Raw genomic sequence first — 14,534 nt, forward strand, 5'->3', positions numbered from 1 at the left:
CAAGCTTAAGAGATGGTTCACAATTAACAGCTGAGTTCACAAATGTGGCTCAACTTGAATTGTTTTATGTTAGACATTATAATTTTTGTGAGGTTTTGTTGTTCGCCCGTTGCAACGCACGGGCACTTTTACTATAGATATAGAAGTATAGAAGTATAGATATAGATAGGGCCGTGCCTGGCCAGGGAGCCAGGCACACAAGCCGGCCAAATCCTATTCGGCGCCTTAAGCGCCGAATACAGGCCAATCGGTACAGGGCGCACACACCCCCTTACACAGTCTTATAGCGGGCCGGCCCATCCTGCTTTCCTTTTCTTAAGAAAACCATCATTGAATACACGAGTATGACATCCAATCATTTCCAGTAAAAAAGTGTTGAGATATTTAGCTCCCGTACAATCAGTATGAATTTATATCTATATGTAAACAAATAATTTCAGGCTGAAAATCACTAGAACCAGCATGAAAAATTGACCTCTCAAAACATGAAAACAATGGCTTACTTCAGCAGTCAAGCTTAAGAGATGGTTCACAATTAACAGCTGAGTTCACAAATGTGGCTCAACTTGAATTGTTTTATGTTAGACATTATAATTTTCGTGAGGTTTTGTTGTTCGCCCGTTGCACCGCACTGACACTTTTACTATAGATATAGAAGTATAGAAGTATAGATATAGATAGGGCCGTGCCTGGCCAGGGAGCCAGGCACACAAGCCGGCCAAATCCTATTCGGCGCCTTAAGCGCCGAATACAGGCCAATCGGTACAGGGCGCACCCCCCTGTACACAGTCTTATAGCGGGCCGGCCCATCCTGCTTTCCTTTCTTAAAAAACCATCATTGAATACACGAGTATGACATCCATATCATTTCCAGTAAAAAAGTGTTGAGATATTTAGCTCCCGTACAATCAGTATGAATTTATATCTATATGTAAACAAATAATTTCAAGCTGAAGATCACTAGAACCAGCATAAAAAATTGACCTCTCAAAACATGAAAACAGTGGCTTACTTCAGCAGTCAAGCTTAAGAGATGGTTCATAATTAACAGCTGAGTTCACAAATGTGGCTCAACTTGAATTGTTTTATGTTAGACATTATAATTTTCGTGAGGTTTTGTTGTTCGCCCGTTGCAACGCACGGACACTTTTACTATAGATATAGAAGTATAGAAGTATAGATATAGATAGGGCCGTGCCTGGCCAGGGAGGCCAATCGGTACAGGGCGCACACACCCCCTGTACACAGTCTTATAGCGGGCCGGCCCATCCTGCTTTCCTTTTCTTATAAAACCCCCAAAAAATGAGCGTCCACCGCGACTCGAACCCCACTCGTTCGTTCACGTAGCTTCCGCACAAACCAGTTGAACGATCATGCATGTTTCTAATACATAGGTTGAAATAAGTAGATGAAGGTTAACTTTGTGTCGGAATATATTTACTCTCTACCAGTTTCTGTGTAAACCATCACTGAATACACGAGTATGACATTCATATCATTTCGAGTAAAAAAGTGTTGAGATATTTAGCTCCCGTACAATCAATATGAATTTATATCTATATGTGAACAAATAATCTCAGGCTGAAGATCACTAGAACCAGCATGAAAAATTGATCTCTCAAAACATGAAAACAGTGGCTTACTTCAGCAGTCAAGCTTAAGAGATGGTTCACAATTAACAGCTGAGTTCACAAATGTGGCTCAACTTGAATTGTTTTATGTTAGACATTATAATTTTTGTGAGGTTTTGTTGTTCGCCCGTTGCAACGCACGGGCACTTTTACTATAGATATAGAAGTATAGAAGTATAGATATAGATAGGGCCGTGCCTGGCCAGGGAGCCAGGCACACGAGCCGGCCAAATCCTATTCGGCGCCTTAAGCGCCGAATACAGGCCAATCGGTAAAGGGCGCACCCCCCTGTACACAGTTTTATAGCGGGCCAGCCCATCCTGCTTTCCTTTTCTTAAAAAACCATCATTGAATACACGAGTATGACATCTATATCATTTCCAGTAAAAAAGTGTTGAGATATTTAACTCCCGTACAATCAGTATGAATTTATATCTATATGTAAACAAATAATTTCAGGCTGAAGATCACTAGAACCAGCATGAAAAATTGACCTCTCAAAACATGAAAACAGTGGCTTACTTCAGCAGTCAAGCTTAAGAGATGGTTCACAATTAACAGCTGAGTTCACAAATGTGGCTCAACTTGAATTGTTTTATGTTAGACATTATAATTTTCGTGAGGTTTTGTTGTTCACCCGTTGCAACGCACTGACACTTTTACTATAAATATAGAAATATAGATATAGATAGGGCCGTGCCTGGCCAGGGAGGCCAATCGGTACAGGGCGCACACACCCCCTGTACACAGTCTTATAGCGGGCCGGCCCATCCTGCTTTCCTTTTCTTATAAAAACCCCAAAAAATGAGCGTCCACCTTGACTCGAACCCCACTCGTTCGTTCACGTAGCTTCCGCACAAACCAGTTGAATGATCATGCATGTTTCTTATACATAGGTTGAAATAAGTAGACGAAGGTTAACTTTGTGTCGGAATATATTTACTCTCTACCAGTTTCTGTGTAAACCATCATTGAATACACGAGTATGACATCCATATCATTTCCAGTAAAAAAGTGTTGAGATATTTAGCTCCCGTACAATCAATATGAATTTATATCTATATGTAAACAAATAATTTCAGGCTGAAGATCACTAGAACCAGCATGAAAAATCGACCTCTCAAAACGTGAAAACAGTGGCTTACGTCAGCAGTCAAGCTTAAGAGATGGTTCACAATTAACAGCTGAGTTCACAAATGTGGCTCAACTTGAATTGTTTTATGTTAGACATTATAATTTTTGTGAGGTTTTGTTGTTCGCCCGTTGCAACGCACGGACACTTTTACTATAGATATAGAAGTATAGAAGTATAGATATAGATAGGGCCGTGCCTGGCCAGGGAGCCGGGCACACGAGCCGGCCAAATCCTATTCGGCGCCTTAAGCACCGAATACAGGCCAATCGGTACAGGGCGCACACCCCCCCTTACACAGTTTTATAGCGGGCCGGCCTATCCTGCTTTCCTTTTTCTTAAAAAACCATCATTGAATACACGAGTATGACATCCATATCATTTCCAGTAAAAAAGTGTTGAGATATTTAGGTCCCGTACAATCAGTATGAATTTATATCTATATGTAAACAAATAATTTCAGGCTGAAGATCACTAGAACCAGCATGAAAAATTGACCTCTCAAAACATGAAAACAGTGGCTTACTTCAGCAGTCAAGCTTAAGAGATGGTTCACAATTAACAGCTGAGTTCACAAATGTGGCTCAACTTGAATTGTTTTATGTTAGACATTATAATTTTCGTGAGGTTTTGTTGTTCGCCCGTTGCAACGAACGGACACTTTTATTATAGATATAGAACTATAGAAGTATAGATATAGATAGGGCCGTGCCTGGCCAGGGAGGCTAATCGGTACAGGGCGCACACACCCCCTGTACACAGTCTTATAGCTGGTCGGCCCATCCTGCTTTCCTTTTCTTATAAAACCCCCAAAAAATGAGCGTCCACCGCGACTCGAACCCCACTCGTTCGTTCACGTAGCTTCCGCACAAACCAGTTGAACAATCATGCATGTTTCTAATACATAGGTTGAAATAAATAGACGAAGGTTAACTTTGTGTTGGAATATATTTACTCTCTACCAGTTTCTGTGTAAACCATCACTGAATACACGAGTATGACATCCATATCATTTTCAGTAAAAAAAGTGTTGAGATATTTAGCTCCCGTACAATCAATATGAATTTATATCTATATGTAAACAAATAATTTCAGGCTGAAGATCACTAGAACCAGCATGAAAAATTGACCTCTCAAAACATGAAAACAGTGGCTTACGTCAGCAGTCAAGCTTAAGAGATGGTTCACAATTAACAGCTGAGTTCACAAATGTGGCTCAACTTGAATTGTTTTATGTTAGACATTATAATTTTTGTGAGGTTTTATTGTTCGCCCGTTGCAACGCATGGGCACTTTTACTATAGATATAGAAGTATAGAAGTATAGATATAGATAGGGTCGTGCCTGGCCAGGGAGTCAGGCACACGAGCCGGCCAAATCCTATTCGGCGCCTTAAGCGCCGAATACAGGCCAATCGGTACAGGGCGCACACCCCCCCTTACACAGTCTTATAGCGGGCCGACCCATCCTGCTTTCCTTTTCTTAAAAAAAACCATCATTAAATACACGAGTATGACATCCATATCATTTCCAGTAAAAAAGTGTTGAGATATTTAGCTCCCGTACAATCAGTATGAATTTATATCTATATGTAAACAAATAATTTCAGGCTGAAGATCACTAGAACCAGCATAAAAAATTGACCTCTCAAAACATGAAAACAGTGGCTTACTTCAGCAGTCAAGCTTAAGAGATGGTTCACAATTAACAGCTGAGTTCACAAATGTGGCTCAACTTGAATTGTTTTATGTTAGACATTATAATTTTCGTGAGGTTTTGTTGTTCGCCCGTTGCAACGCACGGACACTTTTATTATAGATATAGAAGTATAGAAGTATAGATATAGATAGGGCCGTGCCTGGCCAGGGAGGCCAATCGGTACAGGGCGCACACACCCCCTGTACACAGTCTTATAGCGGGCCGGCCCATCCTGCTTTCATTTTCTTATAAAACCCCCAAAAAATGAGCGTCCACCGCGACTCGAACCCCACTCGTTCGTTCACGTAGCTTCCGCACAAACCAGTTGAACGATCATGCATGTTTCTAATACATAGGTTGAAATAAGTAGATGAAGGTTAACTTTGTGTCAGAATATATTTACTCTCTACCAGTTTCTGTGTAAACCATCACTGAATACACGAGTATGACATCCATATCATTTCCAGTAAAAAAAGTGTTAAGATATTTAGCTCCCGTACAATCAATATGAATTTATATCTATATGTAAACAAATAATTTCAGGTTGAAGATCACTAGAACCAGCATGAAAAATTGATCTCTCAAAACATGAAAACAGTGGCTTACTTCAGCAGTCAAGCTTAAGAGATGGTTCACAATTAACAGCTGAGTTCACAAATGTGGCTCAACTTGAATTGTTTTATGTTAGACATTATAATTTTTGTGAGGTTTTGTTGTTCGACCGTTGCAACGCGCGAACACTTTTACTATAGATATAGAAGTATAGAAGTATAGAATAGATAGGGCCGTGCCTGGCCAGGGAGCCAGGCTCACAAGCCGGCCAAATCCTATTCGGCGCCTTAAGCGCCGAATACAGGCCAATCGGTACAGGGCGCGCCCCCCTGTACACAGTCTTATAGCGGGCCGGCCCATCCTGCTTTCCTTTTCTTAAAAAAATCATCATTGAATACACGAGTATGACATCCATATCAATTCCTGTAAAAAAGTGTTGAGATATTTAGCTCCCGTACAATCAGTATGAATTTATATCTATATGTAAACAAATAATTTCAGGCTGAAGATCACTAGAACCAGCATGAAAAATTGACCTCTCAAAACATGAAAACAGTGGCTTACTTCAGCAGTCAAGCTTTAGAGATGATTCACAATTAACAGCTGAGTTCACAAATGTGGCTCAACTTGAATTGTTTTATGTTAGACATTATAATTTTCGTGAGGTTTTGTTGTTCGCCCGTTGCAACGCACGGACACTTTTATTATAGATATAGAAGTATAGAAGTATAGATATAGATAGGGCCGTGCCTGGCCAGGGAGGCCAATCGGTACAGGGCGCACACACCCCATGTACACAGTCTTATAGCGGGCCGGCCCATCCTGCTTTCCTTTTCTTATAAAAACCCCAAAAAATGAGCATCCACCGCGACTCGAACCCCACTCGTTCGTTCACGTAGCTTCCGCATAAACCAGTTGAACTAGATGACCACATGCCCTATAACCGTTCTTTGTCTTCTCTTTATAATATGCGAAAAAGGAAGCTGTTTTCCCTGTTTCTTTTCCTTTTTTCTATCTTTTTTCTCTTTCTTAAATGGCGTGAACTTTTTCAAAAGCCACCAAATTTTCGCAATATCGGTGAACTTTTTTTCAAATTCTATGAACTTTTTTCAAAATTGATGAACTTTTTCAAAAATCGATGAACTATTTTTCAATTTGATGAACTTTTTTTTAAACTCGATGAACTTTTTTCAAACTCGGTGAACTTTTTCAAAATCGATGAACTTTTTTTTAAAATCAATGAACTCTTTTTCAGATCGATGATCTTTTCTTTCAAAATCAATGAACTATTTTCATTTTTGTGATTTTCTTCAAAATTGATATTCTTTTTATAGGGATTTCACAAAGAAAAACTTTTTTGCGGGAGTTCGATCGAGAGCGAACGTACCTTTTTTTCTATATTACTATTAAACAAGCAAACATTATCTTTCCTAAGCGCACTCCGTTTAACGTACACACAACAAACCAGAACAATTAGAGCCTCACGATCACCTCATTCATTTAGATCTAACCGTTAAGATAACAATCAAATCTCAGCAGAAGTACGTTTAGCAATTTTGAGGAGCGGACGAAAACTCTGCCTGCCATCGAAGGGATGGAAGATTCATTTGGCAACCACGTGATTCTACCCCCAATTAGCGCTAACTTTCCACCGAATCCCACCATAAAATTAGCGCTAACCAAAATTAACCACGCGTCCCAGTTCTCGCCTTCTCCTTCTGCTGCCGCAGGCCGATCTGCTTGGCCCCGATGCGACTCACGCGCCCGGCCGCCGCCAACGCCCCGTCGTCCCCGTTCCTCCGCCACTATCGGCCGCCGCGTCGGCTCCTCCGCTAACGGTACGTGCCCTCACGGATCCCTGCATTGCCGCCACCCACGCCGGCGCGCAAGCGATGGTCCGAGCGCCGCTGCGCCAACCGGGGCCTCGCCTGCCTGCTCCCCGCTGCGCCACGGGCACATGTGCCAGTCCGAGCGCCGTTGCACTACCCGGGTGCAGACCTCCCCGCAGCTCCACCTCCTCTTCGGCTGATTCTTGGGGTCAATCACGACGGACACCTGATATATACAAGTTGCTAAATTTAAAATTTTATTGCGTGTTGCTGTGTTGAGAACTTGAGATTGGGTGCAACAATTTCGCAACTCCGGGAAAAGCTTCTGCAGGATGGCATCACCTGCGGGGTCACCTGCATCCACTTCTTGTCGATCACCGTTCCGAGGATGTGAGACCGACTGGCAAAGCATGGCACCAGTGGTAAGTTCACCCAGTTGGTCCACTCGCCGTTCCCTAACTCTGGACACGTGATGCTTCCCGTGATTTTTATACTTGGCTCAAGGTATGCATGTAATTAACTTATTGTTTCTGTTGAGGTGGAGGCTGTAAATGATTGTCACAACTCAGTCCTGAATTATTCATCGGTCGAGCAGTTGCACGGCCATCTTCCTCCGTGGGACTTCAATGCTTCCTTGCGTTCATCTCTATGAACATGTGCAACTTGTCCAATGAATTGCCCCAAGTGGTTGTATTTAAAACTCCAGAACACTGTTGTAAATTAGTCATTACCATTTCTTTGAAGAGATTTTTGTAAATTCTGATATAGGACTATGCTCATTGATTCATATATATTCCCGAAAGTTTCTTTTGCAGAGATGGAAATAAGTATTTGTGATATTGTTAGGTTCCATTTTTGGAATCATTAACACACACGTGGATTTTTTGCAATTAGAAACATTGTACATTGTATTCTTGAGATAGGTTCTATGACAATATCCAGAAGTTGAAATGATTTAATATATAGACCAAGTCCAGGACATAGTTCAGTGGATGCGATAAAGCGTGTGCTAGAAACCCTTTCATGTACATGACCATGGACAAGAAATAATATGCAAGCAACAATATCTAATATATTTGCTGTTGCTTCTAGATTGCAAGTAGTTACACTCTTTCCTGAAATTGTAGTTCTTAGTGGCTGAGCCTTATGTAATCCGAAGAGTGGCAGAGGCGAGCTTATTGGGTCACATAATTATTATTTATAAGCACCTAGGACATGTCAATAAGTTAACATGGCAGATTTATTACACTAATATGTCTTGGCCATGTATAATTCTGTGCACGATGATGGTCATGATGCTTGCTGACTCCTTTGATCAAAACTATCTTAGTATGTATAGTGCCAAATACAGAGCATGGATGTTGATTCTCAAAACACAATTTTTGGTGCACTTCCATGAGTACATCAAGAATGAAGCTGAAGACAACATCCATGAGAACCGCATAAGCTTATCATGAATACTGAGATAATTACTTGTGTTGTTGCTTGATGCATATAATTGTAAGTTATAGCATTTCTTAAAGCTCATTCATATTATATGTTGATTTGTAGTATTCTTACTGCTATCAAATTGTTTTTCTATGCATGTGATTTCTCACGTCTGATTGTAAATCCGTCAAAACGTGCGTTGCACGTGCAAGCTTACTAGTTTTTTTAGAAAAGAGCGAACATACCTGCGCGCGATGGAGAGCGGTCTTTTCTTTTCCGAGCGAGTTGCGAAGGATGCTGCGCTTTTTTAATGGGCCGGCCCAATTTCTCGTGCGTGTAGGCGCCAGCAACGGGATCGGGCGCATAGAGCGCTGACGAGGAGGTCTCCACGAGCCGGCCCAACACAACCTTGGCGTGCCTTGCCTGGCCGGTATAGCCCAGGCTGTGCCGGGCCATGCCGGGCCGGCCCATCTGGCCAGGTTTGGATGCGAGCAGCGAAGGCCCAACCTAGCGAATTACCGACTGAAAAAAGAGAGCCTCAGAAGCACTGAAACACATTCTTGTCGCTACCAGGCTGAGCGTTTTCTCCTTCCCAGCGCCCGCCGCCGTTGACGGCGCCGAGGCCTATGCTTAGCTCACCGGAGATAGGGCCACCGTCGGAGAACAAGCCGATGATTTCACCACCACTATTCCCTTCCGCAGCACCTCCCCAAGAAACCCCCCAACCTACCACCGCAGATCCGCTGGAGCCAGCCCAATCTGATCACGCCGAGTCGACTCCACCGCCGCATCCAGGCGTCACCGCGACGTCTCCGGAAGCTTACGAATCTACGGTGTCGGCGCCGGTGCATATTGACGGAAAAAAGCGAGAGGCGGGCAGGCCGCCTTCGCTCTCCGCCTCACCTGCTCTCGAAGCCACCAAACCGGAGCAGCACGCTTCGCCTTTGCCGCCGCCAGCGGCCGAGGCTTTCCCCGAGGCAGCGACCACGGAGGCATCGCCTTCTCCCTCGCACCAAATCGTGGCGGCCTCGGTGGTGGAAACTCCGTCGCCGTCAACCCCATCTAGCCCTCCAGCTTCGACCGCAGGCGCCCTGTCGGATGGGTCAGTCGCTGATTCGGCCGCAATGGTGTCCGAGGAAGCCGGCCGGCTACCCGCTGCGCTCGAATCGATGGATGCCAACCGGCCCACTGCTCCTGCACCGCCGACGCTACCATTGAAGAGTGAACCAGAGGGGTTGTTGCCACAACAGCATCGGCGACCACCTTGGCCTACGGTGCTTCCAGGGTGTGAAAATTTCGAGCACTCACAGCCGCCTTCTCCTCGCCCTCCCCAGGTTGAAGCTGCACATGGCTTGCCAGATGCGGCCCAGACCAATGCAATTGCAGTGACCTCGGAAGAGCCTGGCGCGCCGTCAGCATGGAAGAGTGACTCTGAGGGGTCATTTGAAGTAGCAATGCATATACCACTTTCTTCCCCAACGGAGGCTGAACCCTGTTCGCCGGACATGGCGCCTCCCGGGTTTGAGAAATTTAAATTTTCATGGCCGCCACTACCCCCTCCCAACCTGTCAGTCAAAACTGCACACTCATTGCTAAATCCGGCTGTGCCGGAGGGGGTGGCTAAACCACTGCCTGTATTGGAGACTATGGACACAAAGGCAGTTGCTGCACGTAACCTGCCACTGCCATCATCGGAGAGTGGGGCAGAGGAGCCATTGTGGCAGCCACTGCTGAGATCACCTTCTCCCATCACACAAGCTGAGCCCTGCTCACCAGATATGCCACCTCCTGGGTTTGAGAATTTCAAGTTGTCATGCATGCCACTATCCAATGAAAACACATATGCCTCATCCGATGTGATTGCCGCCAAGGCAGTGGCAGTGGCACCTGAGGAGGCGGTGTTACCAGTGCCAACATTGAAGGCAATAGATGTCGAGACAGACAGTGCGTGCAACTTGCTGCCACCATTGGGGAGCAAGTTGGAAGGGTTATTGAAACAGCCATCATTGAGATCAACTACTCCAGTTGCAGAGTCTGGTCCTTGTTCACCGGAGATTGCACCGCCCGGGTTTGAGAGTTTTAGATTGTCATGGCAACCATCATCCACGCCTCCGTCTGGGACTGCATATATCATGCCAGATGCTGCTGTGATGCCATTGCCCGTGACATTGGAGGAAGCAGCTGGATCACCACCTGCATTGGAGGCAATGGATGTGGACATGAATGCCATACATCCACTAACAGTTCCTTTAGAGAGTGGAGTGGAAGGATCGCTGCAAGAGCCACAGCCAAGGCCACCTTCTCCTATTTTGCAAGATGTGCCCAGTTCACCAGATATGGCACCTCCAGGGTTTGAGAATTTTAAGTCATCACGGCTACTGCTACCTTCTCCAGTCTTCTCACAGACTGCATACACCTTACACGATTCAACCACCACTATAGCTGAATATGTGTCGGAGGAAGCAGCTCAGCTATCACCTGCATTAGAAGCAATTGATGTGAAAATGGAGACATCACCGGAGAGTGGAGCAGAGGGGTCATTTACCACAACAACTGCACTGGCGGCCATCTCCTAAGGAGAATAGTACTGCTTGTTCACCAGAGATGGTGCCTTCAGGGCATGAGAACTTGCAGCCTTTGCCATATCCTGCTTTTCTTCCTCAAGCTCAGACCCCAGATGTAGTTGCCACTGGGGTAGTCATAGGGGCATTGGACCAAGTGCGTCATCCAGCGCCTGTACTGGGGACAATTGAAGAGGGCACATCACCCATTCTGTCACCACCGTTGGAGGGCGGGTCATTGCCACAGCTAGAGCCACAGATGAATTCTGTTACGGCACATGTTGTGGACACCCCGACGCATGTACCTACTACAGATTGTGTTGCAGTTAACTCAGAGGGAACAGTTCTGCCACCGCCTGCATTGCAGGCGATGGTTACAAACATGGACAGTGCAACTACATCGCTCCCGCGATTGGAGAATGGAGCAGAGGGGTCATTGCCCCAGCTAAGGCAGCAGTCATCTTCTCCAAATGTTCAGGCCGCACCTTGTTCATTGGATGCGGTGGAACTTCTGCCACCACCACCACCTCCTTTCGTTAACAAAGGTTACTAATGTTCCATTTCATTATTTTTTGGCTGCATTTCATGTATATTACAAAATTACCGTGTATCTTAGCTAGTACCCCCTCTGTAAACTAATATAGGAGCGTTTAGATCACTACTTTAGTGATCTAAACGCTCTTATATTAGTTTACAGAGGGAGTATTTAATGGTCATCTATGGAGTTCTTGGCGGTGATAATGATTGGATATGAGTGCTGCACAATTAAGATATTAGTATATAAAGACATGAACACGATGAAAAGCTCCAAAAATTTTTTCCATGCGATCCAGATTGGATCGGGTTCCACTATCAATCAGATAATGGAACAAACAAGGTCCATCGCGTCCACAGCGCAAAACAGGCAACAAACGAAAAGGCCCCAGAGAAAACATGATTCTCAGAAGGAGGCCAAACTGCTGCAAGCACCGCTAGGGAGGGAGGGGGCGGGGGGTACAAGTTCATAGCAAACTAAAACAAGACGCTAACGAAAACAAACACAGTTCTAGAGACACTCCAAAGGCCCCTATTCTCAACCCAAAAGGGGGAGAGAAACAAAAGGTTCGAAGCACACGCAGGTGCGCACAAAAAGCTTCCTCCAGGAGGCCAACCAAACTCATCTTGCTTCAGGCCGTTTCATCGGCGTCTTCATCCATTGCATCCTTACATCTTCATCCTGTTGTCCTCCACCATCACCCAGCATGAGAGTCTCTCTTGCATTTGCCCTTGGACTGCTATCATGAGCCTCCAGTGCTGTTCTTGAAATTTATTATCGTATTTACTCGAAATGGTTACATGGTTGTGGGTGTTTACATACATGTAACCTTGCCATTTGAAAGTCAATGAAATGGTGGGGTTTGGTTGCCTAGCCTCCTTCGGTACCTGATCTGATAACAATGTTCAAATTCAACAAGGAAAACCCAGTTATAATATATTGTATATTTAAGAACAGCAATAGACAGAAGAAATTGTGTTGCACACATGCACAATCCAGATTTACGTGCATTCATCTTACACGTAATATCCATAAACGATAACAAACTTCTCATCTGGGCTGTTATAGTAGCAAACCACATGCAGTTCTGAATTAAAGAAGCCAACTGTACCTACATAGAAATCAAGGGTGGCAACCTTCATAACAATGTTCGATATGTTAACTTTGTGCAGAAGTAGGTCAAATGGTGTGTGGAAGCTGCCGTGAACTTATTGCTTATCCTAGAGGTGCTGTTCATGTACAGTGTGCTGCCTGTGGGACAATAAACCTAGTATTGGAAGGTACATACCATTTCTACTTTGTTCAACAGTTCTCTGCTTTCCCCATTTTCTTGTCATTCATTTTGTTCCTGTATTTTTTTAAACCGCCAGGGAGGGTAAAAGTCCCCAGTTTCATTTTCACTCATTTTCTGTATTACCGATCCAACTTTTTCTTTGGTCATTGAACATCACGTCTTGTCTCTTATTCTTTATTTCCCATACAATAGTTTTAAGGCTGCCCCTTTTCTCCCCAGTTCTTCTATCATGGTCTAAAACTTTATGGGGGTCCTCTATATCGACACTAGCTCACTTGACAGAGATTTGAGGATTCCAAGTTGCTACTCTGCTAGTTCTGGATGGCCATCGGCTCAAATATATCTAAATTAAATATCTTTTGAAACATGGACGCCCTTAATGTTTCATTTTATACAAAAAAAAAATCTTGTAGCATGATTTTATCCATGTGCATTCTTACCCTCGCATGGGTGTTGAAACATAGCACCTTCTTATGCTTCCAAGGGTATCTTACCTTATATTTGTGTTGCAGCACATGAAGTTGGGAATGTACACTGTGGACGATGTGAGATATTGCTGATGTATCCTTTTGGGGCTCCTGCTGTTAAATGTTCTTTGTGTCTTTTTGTCACTGAAATTGGAGTAAGTGAACTATGACTACTCATGTAATTTATTTGGCACACGTGCTTATTTGTGTTATATTTCCGAGCAAGGAAAATTTTATTGCCACTGAAGAAAAATAAAATAGCACCAATTGTCTATGCATGCACCTGTGTGCCAGCTCCTTTAATAAACATGCTGCCATCCCTGAATCCCAGCCAATATAAAAAGTTTTTCTCTTCCTCTGTCTTTTATAATCAACCATAGCTTTGTTGTAGATATGATGCTTTTCTGCTCTAGATCTCTGTGATCGTTATTATGTTAAGGCTTTCCTATCTGTAGGATTACAGCAATGGCAGTACACTCATTCTCTTCAATTTCCTTATTTCAGGAGCGGAACGTTCGTCGTCGGATATCAGTCGAGCAGGTTACACCTCACCAACAAGAGCTGGCTAATCAGGTCTAGGTGAAGTTAATCAATATTGGTCCTGTATACCTGGTTTACTGTAATCCCAAGAAACTTCAAACGCCATCTATAAAAACAAAAGGAAAACTTGAAATGCTGGTGTGGAAATTCTTGCAGTTTTTGGCATGGGCATTTTGCTCTCCTGGAGTCAAACAAGATAGATGCCTTTATTCGAAATGGAGGCAAAAGATTTGCCCCATTCATTTTTTTTTAGAAAAGCCCCATTCATTAATTAAGGAGTTTGAATAAAGTTATAAGAGCAGAAGAGCCCAAAGGCAGGGAAACACCATTACAAGGTCTACTCTCCCGGCAAGATTTCACCCAAAAAATTTGCGCCCGCGATGGCCCAACGCGTGGCCTCTTTCTTGATGTTATGTAGGAGGATAAACGGTGGAGCAGCAATGTTCCGAAAAACATGAGGCCCCGCTTGGATTCCCTGTAAAGTTTTACAAGTGTATATTGATTACCCCTGTAAATTACTGGAGATCAGTAAAATACAACCGGATATACAAGGGGAGTCTACAGCGCGCTTGGTTCGTCTTGTTTCTCACTTGGTTCAGGGAGTGTTCCCATGCGTTGTGTCCCCATGCGTTGTGTCGTTGGCGGCGGGAACACAATGAACTGCAAGGCCGGCGGCCGACGGTGCCAACTAGACGCCCCCACCATGCCCGTGTTCCTCGGCCCTCCTTGTGGCGGAGCGGGGCCACGACGGCTGCGGGATACGGCTGCAGTGCCGGCGCGCGGAGGTGCTCCGGCGGCGGTGCGAGAAGGCGCTCCGGCGACGTCACGGACGCGGCGGCAGCGTCAGCCCGAAGCTCGGCGGCGATG

The 14,534-nt window shown here is 44.5% G+C and overlaps 1 pseudogene; it reads left to right on the forward strand.

Moving 5' to 3' along the window:
- The first annotated feature begins 8,831 nt into the window (after nt 1-8,831).
- On the forward strand, nt 8,832-14,251 carry LOC123061467 (histone-lysine N-methyltransferase 2D-like; annotated as a pseudogene).
- The last annotated feature ends 283 nt before the right edge of the window (nt 14,252-14,534 follow it).

Source organism: Triticum aestivum, chromosome 3A (assembly GCF_018294505.1).
Source record: "Triticum aestivum cultivar Chinese Spring chromosome 3A, IWGSC CS RefSeq v2.1, whole genome shotgun sequence".
Lineage (NCBI taxonomy): Eukaryota > Viridiplantae > Streptophyta > Magnoliopsida > Poales > Poaceae > Triticum > Triticum aestivum.